This window comes from Ursus maritimus, unplaced genomic scaffold (assembly GCF_017311325.1).
Source record: "Ursus maritimus isolate PB19 unplaced genomic scaffold, ASM1731132v1 scaffold_4, whole genome shotgun sequence".
NCBI lineage: Eukaryota > Metazoa > Chordata > Mammalia > Carnivora > Ursidae > Ursus > Ursus maritimus.
In genome coordinates this window covers 34,341,002-34,351,251 of record NW_024426552.1, presented here as the reverse complement: position 1 = coordinate 34,351,251, position 10,250 = coordinate 34,341,002, and the positions used below count along the sequence as shown (strand labels likewise).

At 38.2% G+C, this 10,250-nt stretch overlaps 1 long non-coding RNA gene across 1 annotated transcript in view; it reads right to left on the bottom strand.

Moving 5' to 3' along the window:
• Window positions 1–7,761: 7,761 nt before the first annotated feature.
• LOC103673027 overlaps window positions 7,762–10,250 on the bottom strand; it is a 375,685-nt gene continuing 373,196 nt past the window's right edge. The window contains exon 5 of the long non-coding RNA XR_571284.2: window positions 7,762–7,993. This is a non-coding gene — a long non-coding RNA (uncharacterized LOC103673027). The remainder of the gene's footprint in view (window positions 7,994–10,250) is intronic.

Here is a 10,250-nt window from a genome sequence, read left to right as displayed (position 1 = left end):
TTTCAGAGAAAACAAACATCAGCCAAGGATCCTTTATCCAGCAAGGCTGTCATTCAAGAGTGATGGAAAATAAAGACATTTCAAGAGTGACAGTCACACTAGCCAATTTCGAACCACAAAACCAGCTACAGGAGATAATGGGGTTCTATAAAAGTAAAGGCCCCAAAGAGTGATACAAAACAGAAAGTCACAGCCAATACAAAGACTTTACTGACAACATGGCAGAATTAAAAGCATATCTCTCAGTACTCAGCCTTAACATTAATGGTTTAAATTCTTGCTTTATCGCCACATGGGTTGCAGATTGGATAAAAGAAAGCTGAACCCATCCATTTGCTGTCTACAAGAGACTCATTTGAACCCAAAGGAATGCATTCAGACTGAGAGTAAAAGGACGGAGGATACCATCTTTCACGCAAATGGACCTCAAAGACTGGGGTAGCAAATCTCATCTATCAGATAAATTGGATTTTAAACCAGAGACTATAGTTACAGAAGCATGAAGGGCACTATATTATTCTTAAAGGAAGTATTCAACAAGTGATTATGACATTTATAAATATATATGCCCCCAACTAGGGAGCAACAAGATACACAAGCCAACTTCTAACCAGAATAAAGAGACATATAAATAAAAATACATTAATAGTAGGGGGACCTCAACACTCCACTCTCAGAAATAGACAACACCCTGGCAAAAAACTAAGCAAAGAATCAAAGGCTTTGAATGCCATACCTGTATTGGAGTTGGACCTCTTAGATATATATAGAACACTACACCCCAGAGACCAAAAGTACTCATTCTATTTTAATGCCCATGGAACATTCTCAAAGAATGGACCATGTTCTGGGACACAAAACAAGTCTTAACCGATACCAAAAAGATTGAAGTATCCCCTGCATATTCTCCAGACCTGGCGCTCTGAAAATTGGAACTCCAACCACAAGGAAAAAATTTGGAAGAAACTCAACACTTGGAGACTAAGAACCATCCTGCTCAGGAATGACTCGATAAACCAAGGAAATCAAAAATCAAATTAAACAATTTATGGAGACCAATGAGAATGAAAATACAACAGTCCAAAACCTATGGGATACTCTGCAAAGGCAGTCCTAAGGAGGAAATACATAGCCATCAAGAAGCCTCACTCAAAGAATAGAAAAATCTAAAATGCAGTTTTTATATTCTCACCTCAAGCTGGAACACAGACAACAGAGGGACAGGCCTGAATCACACGACGAGGAAGCAGTTGACCAAAAATTAGAGCAGAAATCAATCAAGCAGAAACCAGAGCAGGTAAGAGCAGATCCAACAGGACTAGAAGCTGGTTCTTTGGAAAGAATCAATAAGAAATTGACGACCACTAGGAAGACTTTATCCGAAAAAAAGAAAGGACCCGATTATTAAGAATATGAATGAAAAAGGAGGGTCTACGGCCCGAACACATTATAAATTGGAAGGATTATTAGAAATTTTTATCCAACAGCTATATGCCAATAAACTAAGCAATCCGGAAGAGATGGAATCCTTCCTGGAAACCTATAAACTACCAAGATTGAAACCGGAAGAAATTGATTCCTTAAACAGGCGATTAATTATGAAAAAGTGAAAGGTCAGTGATAAATCAACCTTCCAAATAACAAAAACTCCAGGCCGGACCGGTTTTCACAGGGAATTCTACCAAACATTCAAAGAAGAAAGTAACCTATTTCCATACAAAAGCTATTTCAAAAAATAGAAACAGAGGAAAGCTACCAAACTCATTCTATGAGGCCAATATTACATGATCCCCAAACCAGCGCAAAGACCCCCTCAAAAGGAGGAATTACAGACCGATTTCCCTAATGAATAGGACGCCAAAATCCTCAACAAGATACTTGCTGTAGAAATTCAACAGTACATTAGAAGGATTACATCACTCACGATCAAGTGGGATTAGTACCTAGGATGCAGCGTGGTTCCAATATTCGCCGAATCAATCAGCGTGATTACATCATATCAACAAGAAAAGACTCAAGAACCATATGATCCTCTCAATTTGATGCTGAAAAAGCATTTGACAAAATACAGCATCCTTTCCTGATTAAAAACCCTTCAGAGTGTAAGAATAGAAGGTACATTTCTCAATCTCATAAAAAGCCAAATCTAGTGAAGAACTGCAAATATTATTCTCAATGGGGAAAAGCTGGAAGCCTTTCCCTTAAGATCAGGAACTTCGACAAGGATGCCCACTCTTGCCCTATTATTCAACATAGTACTAGAGGTCCCTTCACACAGCAATCAGGCAGACAAGGGGATCAAAGGTATTCAAATCGGCAAGAAGAAGTCAAAATGTCTCTCTCTTCGCAGATGACATGATACTCTATGGAAAACCCAAAAGCCACTCCCAAACTATTAAGTTATAGACAATTCAGTAATGTGTGGGATACAAAATAAATGCTCAAATCAGTTGCATTTCTATACGAATAAACGCGAAACGAAGAAAGAGAAATAGAATCCGTCCTTTACAATTAGCACCAAAAACATACGTTACCTTGGAATGTAACTTAACCAAGAGCATAAGGACCTATATTCTAGAAACTATAAATCACTCTTGAAAGAATTGGGAAGACATAAAAGATGGAAAGATATTCCATGCTCATGGATGGAAAGAATTAACATAGTTAAAATGTCCATACTACCCAGAGGCCAATCACATTTCAATGCATCCCATCAAAATACCGAGCATTTTCAAAGAACTAACAAACAATCTTATAATTTGATATGGAACCAGAAAAGGCCCGAATCTCCAAGGAACTGTTGAAAAGGAAAAACAAAGCTTGGGGAGACATCCTGCTGCGGATTCAATGTACTACACAAGCTGTGATCCATAAGACCAGACATGATACTGGCACAAAAACTGGCACATTGATCAATAGGACGAATAAAGACTGAGAAATGGCCCTCAGCTCTTTGGCAACAATATTTGATAAACATGGAAAAACATCCGGTGGGAAAAGAAAGAGTCTCTCAATAAATGGTGCTGAAGAGAATTGTGGACGCTCACTCGACAAGAATGAAACTTGACCACTATCTCTGCATTACACAGAAAATAAACTCAAATGGATGAAGACTTTATGTCTGAGACAGAATCACATCAAGTCTGAAGGAGAACATGAGCAACAACCTCAGACGTTACAAAGCTCAACACTTTTCCTGCACATCCCAAAGGCAAGAGAAACAAAGATAAAATCCGAATTATGGGGACTTTCATCAAGATAAAAGAGTTTCTGCAACCAAGAGGAAACAGTCAGAAAAACAAGAGGCACACCAGGGAATGGGAGAAGAATGATGAGCAAATGACACTACAGATAAGGGACTGGTATCCAAGATCTACAAGAAACTACGAAACTCAATACCACGAGAAACAAATAAACAAAATCAAAAAATGGGCAGAAGATATGAACAGACACTTTTCCAATGAAGACATACAAATGGCTAACAGACGCATGAAAAAATGTTCAAAATCATTAGCCATCAAGGAAATTCAAATCAAAACCACACTGAGATACCACCTTATACCAGTTAGAATGGCAAAAATAGACAAGGCAAGAAACAAGCAATTGTTGGAGAGGATGTGGAGAAGGATCCCTCCTACATTGTTGGTGGGAATCAAGTTGGTACAGCCACTCTGGAAAACAGTGGGGTCCCTTAAAGTGAAAATTGAGGCTACCCTATGATCCAGCCATTGCACTACTGGGTGTTTACCCCAAAGATACAGACATAGTGAAGAGAAAGGAGATACTTATGCCCCCAATGTTCATAGCAGCAATGTCCACAATAGCTAGGATTGTGGAAGGAGCCGAATGCCCTGCAACAGATGACTGGATTAAGAAGTTGTGGTCCATATATACAATGGAATATTACTCAGCTATCAGAAAGAACGAGTTCTCAACATTTGCTACAACATGGACGGCACTGGAGGAGATAATGCTAAGTGAAATAAGTCAAGCAGAGAAAGACAACTATCATATGATTTCTCTCATCTATGGAACATAAGAACTAGGAAGATCGGTAGGGGAAGAAAGGGATAAAGAAAGGGGGGGTAATCAGAAGGGGGAATGAAACATGAGAGACTATGGACTCTGAGAAACAAACTGAGGGCCTCAGAGGGGAGGGGGTGGGGGAATGGGATAGGCTGGTGATGGGTAGTAAGGAGGGCACATATTGCATGGTGCACTGGGTGTTATACACAACTAATGAATCATCGAGCCTTACATCGGAAACCGAGGATGTAGTGTATGGTGACTAACATAATATAATAAAAAATCATTAAAAAAAAAAAAAGAAGTTGGGAGTGTGCTGCTGGCTGAAAACAGTTGGATGGTACTGTGGGTTTGATTCTCTATCTAAGTGAGACTGTAGGTTGGGCTCCACAGTTGCCTGGGCTATCTGGTCAAGGCTTGTGAGATATCTGGAACTGGGTACTACACTCAGCAGTAGGTGGGACTACAAATTAGCTTCCCTGGAGGGACAGAACGATGAGACTCAGGGCCTGTACAGTTCAGTTTGGTGACTCAAATCAGGGAAGAGGTTGCATTAGATTTTCTTTCAAGGTGAAGTCCCAGTTTTTCTCCGCACATGGGGAAAGCCACTGGCTGTGTGCTGTGCTGTTCAAGTGCCACTGTAAACAGGTCTATTGGCTCTAAACAGTCACAGTTTCCTGTGTGGCCTGGTAACATTCCTTAGTTAAGTGGGCTGAAGGCTATGTTCATCAATGAATAGAGCTATGAATTATTTTTCCTGCCTGAGCTCAGTGGAAGAATCAGCTGCAAAACAGATAACATTCTTTGTGGTCTTGACTCAAGCTGTCCCATGCCACAAGTTCCCTGGCTGGGCAGGGTCACTGGCTCTGCTTTGCTATCTATCAACTCAGTTTGCGTATTTCTCTGCTTGAGCTTACAGAGTATCCAGGCTTTTCTTTTCTTTTCTTTTCTTTTCTCTTCTCTTCTCTTCTCTTCTCTTCTCTTCTCTTTTCTTTTCTTTTCTTTTCTTTTCTTTTCTTTTCTTTTCTTTTCTTTTCTTTTCAGGTTTTATTTATTTATTTGACAGAACATGAGCACAAGCCGGGGGTAGCAGAAGAGGGAGAGGGAGAAGCAGGCTCTCCACTGAGCAAGGAGCCCACCATGGGGCTTGATCCCAGGACCCTGGGATCAGGACCTGAGCCAAAGGCAGACACTTAACCGACTTAGCCACCCAGGTGCCCCAGTGTCCAGGCATTTCTATCAACCTTTCTGCCTAAATAGGCCAGGAGCCACACATAAAAGTAGAGAGGGCTGTGACTCAGCCTCCCTGCCTGGGTGGTATGGGAAGGCCCTCTCCAGGTACCGCCTGTAGCTGGGTGCTACACTAAGCAGTATGTGAGGTTATGAATTAACTCCTTTTTCCGGGCATTGCCCAGGAACCCATCATGCCTGGTACTGACTTTGCTAGGGGCAACCAGCACTGCCTGTATGTTTCTCAGCTTGAGTGTTACTGTGTAAGACAGCTTCTAGGTGTTCTTGCTAACCCCTTTGATAAGAAGGACCTGGGAACTACACTTAGTAGACAGTGTCTACACAACATATATCAGATTACCTTTATAGGATGATGAAGTATTACTAATTGCAATGTTATGAATTATCTTAGTTTTTTTTTCCAAGGATATGATTACTATGAAAATATCCACTAAAAGTAAATTGCTTTGTGTAAATATTTTAAAATTAAAAAGTACAAATAGGAGTAAAAATATGTTGGAAAAATATAAGTGGATTTTTTGTTTTTTTGTTTTTTGTTTTCTTTTTATTTCCAATAACTTGGTTATTATTTTTAAATTATTGTTAAAAAGGCTTAACCTCTGATGGATAAATTTGTTTTCTAAGAAAGAATGAATCTTAATTGAGAATTTAAATAATTTGCCAAGAACAGGTCTGGGTGTAGAAGTTTTTAGCAGATTTTTAAATTATATCTCAATATTATATATTATCTTTACTTGTTTAAAACTACGTATGGCTCTTTTTGCATCTGTTTCATTTTCATCCCAAGTCGTTGTACTACAGTTCAATTCTGATGCTAGTGATATTCATTTTCCAAGGTTGCTATAACAAAATACCACAAGATAGGTGGCTTAAACAATATAAATTTATTTTCTCATAGTTCTGGAGACTGGAAGCTTGAGGTCAAGGTCTTGGCAGAGTTGGCTTTCTCCGAGGTCTCTCTCCTTGGCTTATCAATTTATCATCCTTTTCTGCCTCTTCAAATGGGCATTCCTCTGTGTATACATATCTTGGGTGTTTATTCTCTTCTAAGGACATTGGTCATTTTAGATTAGGGCACTACTGTAATGGCTTCATTTTAACTTAGTAACTCCCTTAAAGATCTTATTGCTGAATATAGGTACATTCTGAGGTAATGGTGATTGCAATTTCAACATATGAATTTTGTGGGGACACAGTTCAGCTTATAACATTCCATCCTCTGGAACTCCCAAATTCACATTCTTCTTTGATGCAAAATACATCCCCCATCCCAACAGCCCTAAGGTTTTAACCCAATCCAGCATCAACTCCAAGTCAAGAATCTCATCTAAGTATCATCTGAATGAAGTGTAGGATATTTCTGCTTCAAAATGGAAAAATTAGAGGAAAGGAGTTGCTGGACCCAAGCAAGTAAACAACTTAGCAGGTCAGATTCCATCAAAATTTAAAGTTTGAAAATAATCCTCTTTGCCTTGATGCTCTGTTATAAGGACCCACCTTATTGGTGGCCCCCTTTCCTCCTACTGAGATTGCAGTGTTGCTCAAACATCTCTGAATAGGCAACCCTGTTCCTCAGGCCCTGGGCTGTGGCAACCTATTCTCCTGAAAACAAGGTGTTCTCATTCTCTAAAACTAAAGAAGAGACTGCCTTGTCCCCCAGCCCTTAGTACTGCTTTTTAAGGTCATTCTTCCATTTTCTTTAAGGATAACATGTTCTTGGCCACATAACTCCATTGACTCATATTGCAGGATTCCAGAAATCTGACAGCCTAGTTCATTTTGTCCCACTTTTAGTCTCTTTAGTTTAAGCAGGTAATATTTCTGCTAACATAACCCCATCTCTCTTCCTGGCTTCAGCCAAGATGGCTGATTAAATTTAGGGTAATCTTTTTATGGCATTACTGTTCAGCCATGCCCTTTGTGTTCTCTCCAGAGCATGTGTTCTCATTTTTTGCAGTATGGATAAGCTGAGAATTTTACAGATCTTCATTTCTGATTCCTTTTTGCTTAACAATTCCTTCAAGTTATCTTTCTCTTGTTGGATTTTACTCTAAATAGTAAGGAGAAATCAAGACATATTTTGAACACTTGTTGCTGAGAAATCACCTCTGCTAAATACCCAAGGTAGTAACTCATAAGTTCTACCTTCCACAAAGCACTAGAACACAATTCAGCCAGGTTTTTTGCCACTTTATAGCAATAATTATCTTTCCTCCCATTTCCAATATGTTCCTCATTTTTGTCTGAGATCAGAAGCACATTTAATGTTCCTATTTCTATGCCATTTTGTTCATTATGATATATGTATCCTCTAAGATGATACATTCTCTACACTCTGCCCTTTTCTTTCTAAACCCTCAATAGAATCATATTTAACACCCATATTTCTACCAACAGTCCCTTCAAGGCAATCTAGACTTTTCTAGCATGCATCTCAAAACTCTTCCAGTCTCTAGCCATCATACAATTCCAGAGCCACTGCTACATTTTGAATATTTATTACAGCAGCAAACCATTTATGATACCATAATCTGTTTTGTCAACCTGGGCTGTCATAACAAAAACACAGACTGGTTAGCTTGAACAACAAGTTTAAATTCTCACAGTTCTGAATGCTGGAATGCAAGTTCAAGGTGCCAGCAGGGTTGATATCTAGTAGTTCTTTCTCCTCATCTTGCAGACAGTCCTTTCTCATTTTGTCTTCACATGGCCTTTTCTTTGTGTATACATTTAGCGGGGAGAGGGAGAGAGAGAGCAAACGAGAGTGAGTGAGCAAGGCAGCACACTTGCACTCTGGTGTCTTTTCATTCCTTGTAAGTATATTAGTCCTATTGAATAGAACTCCACCATTATGACTCTATTTGAACTTAATTACCTCCCTAGAGACTCTGTCTCCAAATAGTCACATTGGGGTCAGTTCTTCAATATATGAATTTTGGGGAGACACAATTCAGTTCACAACAGCCAGATAAAGTATATTAAAAACAGCATTTGGCATATAGCTATGTTTACAAAAATGGCAGCTGCTATTGCTGATGTTTTTGGTACTGCATGAATAAAGGTGGTGGCATGCTATTAATAAAAGAGAAGCATGAGTTAGAAATAATTATCACTAGAAATTTTTACTCGCTTTTTCCATAATTTACTTTGGCAATTGACTATCATTGAGGTGAAAAAATGAAACTATTATTGTATTAATCTGCTAGATCTGCCATAAGAAAATATTACAGACTAGGGGCTTAAACAGCAGAAATCTATTTTCTCAGTTCTGGAAACTAGAAGTCCAAGACCAGCATTGGCAGGTTTGATTTCTTCTAAGACCACTCTCCTTGATTTTCGGATGACTGCCTTCTTGATGTGTCCTCACATGGATTGTATTCTGTGCCTGTACACCACTGGTGTTTCCTCTTCTTATAGATATAGTCACATTTTACTAGAACTTACCCATACAATCTCATTTAACATACATTATCTCTTTAATTGCCTTATTTCTACATATAATCACATTATAAGGTATTGGGGTTTAGGGCTTCCACATGAAAATTTTGGGGAGACACAATTCAGCCATTAACAATTATCATTATATTTTAGCACACTGTGTTGAAAAAAGTTACAAAATAAATTAAAAAAAAAACTATACTGTCTGCCTGTTTAAAACTATGTAGGGATTTTTAGGCAAAAAAATCTCGAAAAATTTGCTGTCAGAAGCTTTAAATTTACTTAAGGATCTCTTAGCAAGAGACAGCACATTTGTAAATAACTTCTTCAAAATTAGAGGTAAATGAACCAATAAAATTGTTAATCATAGAAGGAGGGGGGTGTTGACATAAACAGGAAAAAAAAAAAACCTAGTTAAGAAAGTGGTTTCCCATTCTGTATGAGAAAGTTGGAGAGATGCCATTATTATTACTGTGAATTTCAGAGATGTAAAACAAAAGGAATTGCTGAAGTAGATTTAATGATCACATTTATCCAGATACCATTTTAGGTTATACTTATGTATTAAAAATTAATGCAATATCAGTCCTTAGTTATTGGAGACATTAGCTGAACCTAGTTTATGAAAAAGCAAATCTTTGTTATGGATTTCAACAAAGTGGGTCCTGAAAATTATGATAAGAGTTCATGTTTGGGAAGGTTTTGATCATGAGAAAATGTCTCTGCATAAATGTTATCATTGTTTTATTGATTCAAACCATATTTATCAAGTGACTTTTGCCAGACATTGATTTAGGCCCTTAGAATTTAATCATTAATAAAGGAAAAAAATGCTTTCTATCCTTGAAGATGTTGCATTCTAGCTTGGAAAGGGTACAACACAAATTAACCTAAGAAGTAATATAAAATATAGGGATGGTTATTGGAAAAGTGGGCAAGGGATAGATGGCAGTATAAAATTTTGTAGTTAGGTAGAGGCTGGGATGTCTGGAGCAAGGACTTAAATTACCTTAAGAAGTTAACACAGAGATTGGGGGCAGGGGGAAGCTAAAATGGGAGTATATTCAACTTCCTGAAAATCCTGAAGTCCATCAACCAGGAATAAGATGGTGCACATACACATGGAGTAAGATCTTGACCTCAAAATGTTTCAACATTATACTAGACCAGAGATTAAGACCATGACTCCCCTAATGCATCTACCTTCATTGTTATTTTTGAATAAACAAAGGATAGAGCAAAAGAGTGAGCCATGATCACTTGTGTTTTGGAAAAGATTCAAAAGTAGGCAGAGAAGAAAAGCTTTATAGTGGAAAAAAAAAAAAAAGGAAGACTTTGTGTATTGCCCTGATTGGAGATGTTTGTCATGAAAAGGTTGTAAATTCCTAGGCTGGCTTCCTGGGATGTTTATTGTAGATTGAGGGGTTGGTGTCTTGGGGAGTTTACTGCAGGTCGTTAGTTAGAGTTCTACTTTTATATAAAGTCTGGTCATTGTCTGTATTTTCAAGTCTCTCAGTATCAACTAAAACCCATGC